The sequence below is a fragment of the Pinus tabuliformis genome, chromosome 7 (genome assembly GCF_031772625.1).
Source record: "Pinus tabuliformis cultivar Carrire ecotype Pingquan chromosome 7, CPIR1, whole genome shotgun sequence".
Taxonomy (NCBI): Eukaryota; Viridiplantae; Streptophyta; class Pinopsida; order Pinales; family Pinaceae; genus Pinus; species Pinus tabuliformis.
This window is the reverse complement of record NC_142293.1, coordinates 1,156,480,520-1,156,486,519: the sequence shown is the minus strand read 5'-3', so window position 1 is coordinate 1,156,486,519 and position 6,000 is coordinate 1,156,480,520.

Genomic DNA, 6,000 nt, shown 5'->3' with positions numbered 1-6,000 from the left:
ACAAATGCAAGAGGAGGGTTGTTGACAACACAAAGGCGGAACAAGGCTGCAAGCTCAACCAGATCCATTGATGATGAAAGAAACTTTGGATACTCAAGTATGAGGTGATGACGTGACATGAAGATCATGTGAAGAAAGAGAATGGAACAAAGAAGGAGTTGCATGTGCTAAAGCAACAACTCAAGGAAGAACATGAAGATGAATAGATAGAGGAATGAGTTGTAGTAGGATCAGGAACAATAGTGGGTGCATCATGCACTCACAAATGAAACTGATCTTGTACAATTTAAAGATACATCCCAACAGCTAACACAAAGCAGACATGGTGAGAAGTGTTGGTGATCTCATGCAAGGGATTCAACATCATGCATGTGATTGTGAACATGCATGCAATCGAACCCATTCAACACACTCACCAAGGCAAACACAAGAAGCAAGTCCAACTGGAGCTGAAGATATACTTAGGCAAGTTGATGTGCATGACCACCAATGCACACTTGAAGATTATCATAGACACTATTCGTTAGTGTGTTTCTGGTTTAGCCACACCCAAGAAGACCATGCGCATGTTAGCTAACGAGTTGGATGAAAGGGCCGAACCAATGCAGCGGTTGCAACAGAGCCAAAAGTTTGCTTCGACAAGATGTCAACATGAAGTGCATGCACACCATCACGAACGACCAATCTTGGCATCAGCTAGCCACCTTCATCATCAAAAGCATGTGAAAGTTTTGGTCTCATCACAATGGACCGAGTGTCACTGATGTCTTGCAAGGCTTTCTCAAGCCATGTTGTCTCACATGACTACACGGGCATTGTAATGTTGAGTCATGTCAAGTGTAAGTCAAGTGTCAATGGTTGGATTTAAAAGTGATAGAGTAGGTGAAGAGTCACGAGGGTAGTTTAACTATCATAAAGGAGAATGTCAAGTTTCACCCCACCCTTTTCTAAAAATAGTCCCTCATTACTCATTGTAGAGGATTTTGGTCAGCCAATCTTCTATTAAGACTATTTTGAAGAAACCTTGGACAATATTGTAACTCACCTTGGCTTCTCCACTTCATGGAGCTAATACATCTATTTGGAGGAGTAGGCAGATGTGGCTATAACATTTTACTGATGGGGCTAACAAGTTTACATGGATGTATTGTATGATTGGAACTTACACTTTATATAATAAGAGCTAGCACATTTTCATGCATATGTTGTTATTGTAGTTGGATTGCTCTGGTTGCCTTAATGATATATGTTGTTTAACTTACATATTTTTGTATTAACCGATTCATATGAAATTATATGAATCTTATTGCAAATGTGTTGTATATGTTTTTAATGTTTTCATCGTCTGTGTCGACTTCTCTTCTTGACAATAGACAAACCTTTGACATGAACCTTGTTTTTAGAACCATTGCACTCATTTAGACTTATCTGTGAGTGTTGTACATGTTATCTTACCTTGTATATTGCGACTACTCATCTGAGGGGACTGCTCCACCAGAAGATGTGTATGTCCTTTTGTGTTGTGTGTTCCTAACCAAGTTGGGATTGATCCCTTTCAACCTGGAACTCACCTTCACCCTTATCTCCCCCCTTATGTGTTAGAACCTCTCATACATCTTCCTTGACTCACTACATCAGTCACACCCTTACTACTTATAGAGTTATCCTACTTGCCTCTGTGTGACATCGCGGTCAAGGCATTACGTTACGACCCACTGCTAGTACCCCTACACCAAATAGTCTAAGGTCTAATTGGGACTTCTCACCGATGAGATCCCCTTAACATGTTGGTAGGTCCAGCACTGTCAAAATTTCTCACACTAGAAAGAGGGCCTAATGACAAGTTTTGTCCTCTCATCTAGTTTTGAAGCTTTGCATATCTTTCATGGAGCCTTGGACTCTTCCTCCTCCAAGGTGTTTTTCGAATCATGAAGATGTCTCCATCTCAAGGAAGCCGTTCGATCTCTTTTCCACTCACATGTATGATGCTGAAGGCGAAGTGGCCTGGCCTGAGCACTTACATAATTTTCTTTGCATGATTCATGAGAAAGATGAGTTTTGTGATGAACATGTTGGCTTTCTACTTGCATACACACTTCACGAATCTCGATTTCATTGGGTTCTTAGCCTTCCAGTAGACACCATGCACTCGTTTGAGCACTTCCGTCATCTTATTGAAGACAAATTCTATCATTTTGATCTAGACCATCTTGATTGGAAACTGTTACAGCAATGGAGGGCTCCACATCGATCGGTTATTGATTTCTGGAAGCGCTTCCATGACTTGCAGTTTCAAGTTCCGAGGAGCTAGATGAAATTTGTTTATCTTTGGGACCATTTCGAGTAATTCGTTAGGAAATCTTCCCATCCCAAGAGAAATTTTGAGATTAAGCCTCACTCAACATCTTTCATTAATGGAAATGCGTAATTTCATGTGGAAGCGGGCATTGTCTCAACTGACTATCTTCCTTCCTCTTATTCAACTGCTACACCACTACCCAATGATGTTGAGGATCATTCTCACACACTTGTTCATCCTTCGCACCCTTCCAACATCATTTCACTCAATTTTCGCGCAGATTTGGTTGTGAGTCCTTTGATTTCTCATATGCATTCTTTTCTATGACCTCCATCTTCGCACCCAGGTGTTCCTCCAGATGATGTTGTCTTGTGTTTGTCCATTCTGAACTCTTCACTTGTTGTGAACGAGGATAACCCACTGATGGAGTTGGTGTTTCACAACCAAAATGCGTTGTCATTCATGAAGAGTATTAGTGGGAGCTTGAGCATCAACACTTGGCGAAGGATGACTCCCTCCCATCTGAGCCCCTTTCATTTTTTCCTAACATCGTTGGTGAACCTGCCATCCATGATTTCACATGCGTGTCTTCATTCACGAATGCACCCATTGTTGATCATTCGTAGGACACACTGTATGTTAGCCCATCATCCAACAATAGAGAGGACCAATCATTCATTGGAAATCCACTTGATCTTTCATATGCTTTTTCTGGAAACATAGAGGGTGAACATCATTCCTCCTCATCTACACCTCTGTGTGATTCATCAAACCATGAGGATGCCAACAAACATCCTGAATTTTCTGATCTTGGTTGTCGTGATCTCTTCACCTTATCATCCAATCATGATGTTGATTCACTCATTGTTAATCCATCTAAGCCATTGGTCTACGAAGATCCATCTTTCAACAAAGTCAAAACCCCACAAACCATCTAGGCACTTCAGGCCGAGCTAATGGTTATGTCAGGTCGTTGCTATCTTGAGGTTGGTTTTTCTTTCGATTAGGAAATTGTACAAACACTCAAGGCTACTCATCACTCATCTGTATGCACTCAAGATCAATCTAACACTCATATTTTACTTCCTCCACTCGAACTACACTATCCCATTTCTCATGCATTGGAGGAGTCTTACATTGCAAGCACTCGTGCAAGACACAAGTTATCTTTGTTTCCTTCATTTGCTTGCATGTCACAGTCAAGAGTGTGCTTATGCTTTAAAGTTGCACGTACTGTCACACACCACCATAATAAGTCCATGAACTTTGCATCACATGCACTCACTTATGTCCCATGGGCACTTCGAATCACGAAGTGTGGTTGTCTTCATTGATATATCTTTCTTGCTTACTAGTTCGCACAACTGGATTTCTCGTGGACCAAGCCTTCACCAACATGGATCTACCAATGCATGAGTGGCTACATTGAAAGTATCAATTAACATGATTAGGCCCATGTAGCATTAGTGTAGGAGTAGGAGTAGTGTTTGCTTTCAGTTGTTTCTTGCATGCTTGTTTACTTATGTGATTTGTTTGCTTGTTTGTTTACTTGGTTCGCTTTGATTTTTTCTTTTTCTCTTCGTTTTCTTTGTTTATTTTTAGTTCATTCACATGTTTCATTCATAGGTTAGTTTTGCGTGAAACCATGTATGACTCTTAAAGTGAGCTGGGTAAACTAGAAGAGGGCTTGTACAACTATCACTACTTGGTTATCTCTCATCTTGCCTCTATATCATGAGCTTGCTACTTTTATTCCATGATACGTCAAAGGAAAATATGTACTGTTCAAAGTGAACCTTGGTGTAAACAAAATGCTTGCACGCTAGCTAGTGTCACCTTCTCTAGTCAATTCTTTTTTGGGTTAACCCTTGTCATCCTAGTCAAGTAGAGTAAGGTCAGGGGGAAAACCTTAACAACAACATCATAGATACAATAAACTACTTCTCTGCTGGAACAACCTCTTATTTTCTCAATAAGTCAGGATCACTCTTCCGCCTCTAAAATGAATAAGTTCTATGCACAATGAAAAAAAAAATAAAAAAAAGAAAATTGAAAACTTCAAAATGAAAAATGTATAAGGTGAAGGAAGACAAAGGATTCATGCGCAGGTTTGTGATGAAACTAACTCCGCTGGGGTACTGAACAGGCTTGCTGGTAGTGGAGCCATGCTTGTGTTCCTATGCCACTCCACCCCGATACTATCCAGGCCTATTGACCATGGAGCAACACCAGAGATGAAACTAAGACTCTGATGACTATATTGCTTGTGCACCTATATACCCCTCAACCCCAATCGAAACAATTGTGTTTCCTTGGCTTGGAATGTGTGTCAATTGACCAAGGGTTTGGAAGATGCTACATCTTACAATCAAGTTAGTGTGAAACCAAGATGAGCTGAAAACTAAACAATACTTCCGGATGTGTTAGACCTACTTTTCACAAACATAGTCCATTCAGAGAGCTATAGTTCTACCAGTGTGACGCCAAGTGTTGGAGCGGCTACAACCACCCTCAAAATTTTTATGTTAGCCTCATTTTGAAGCCTCCCTTCCCACCTTCATAGCAACTTCCCTTGCTTCGTCAAGTTCACAAGATTTACTATCTTTCTTGCGTAAAGGAAGCCTGTCGGTCACAACTTGATCCATTCCCCTCAAAGGCTGTTGACGCCGACTTGGTCCAGCTGAGGGCAACTAGCCTTCCCTCCAAAAATTGCGCAATCTTCACTGGCAGCCTGTTGAGCTCCAAGATTGTCCAATCCTGCCTACTAACACTCCCATTAGGATTAGTGTAAATTTCCCTAGCAAGGCTCCTCAGCCCAAAATTTGCGTAAATCTGGGCAGAAGTCAGCTGCTCTACCTAGAAATTGTACAAATCTCATGGCAAGTCAGCTCAGCTCCTAGCCAAAAATGTGCATTTCCTTCAAGCAGTCGAATAACCCCTTGCATGTGTTGTTGAGTTGACTGGTTACCTCCAGTACTAAGAAAAATAGACTTGCATGCATAGGCTACTTCTCCCAAGGGAGCATACATAGGCATCCCTTGTCTCCAGGATCTATGTTTAGTAGTTGGAGGTTAAATGCAAGGAGCAATTTAGAAACCTCCCACCAAGCGTCGCTTCCCCTAGATTTGTGGCATCCACATCACAACCTCGATGTTATCAAAATCATCAGTTGAATGCTGCAAAGCTCATTCCTCACATCAACCTTGGAGTGCTAACATCCCACATCATATCAAGTAGCAGTAGACACATTCATCTCAATTGTTTTGGGATAAGCCCACTTCCCATGGCTTATGCCACATTTCTGTCGCTTTTTGTGCTTTCTTTTGTGTGATTACTCTTTTCTTGATTTCTTTGAATGCTTTTTGTCATTTACATGTATTCTATCTTTTCCTAGCTTTGTTTTAGTTTTTGTTTCTATCTCACTACTGTCTCATGCATGAAACTATTACACGGACGTTCTCCCAACCAACGAACTGTGTCACCCACATGCATGTTGATCTATTTGATGAATCTTTCATTCATGTTTTGGATGCACTGTCAATCACTTCTACTATCAATTAGTGTCACCATGCATTTACTTTCTTAGTTTCTTTCAGTTGGCTGTCAGTTAGTCAAGCCAACCTTGGCCCATAATTTTCCTTCACCAAGGTTGAATTGCACAATCTGGGGAAGGAATGCTCACCTTTCTCTCCATATTTGTG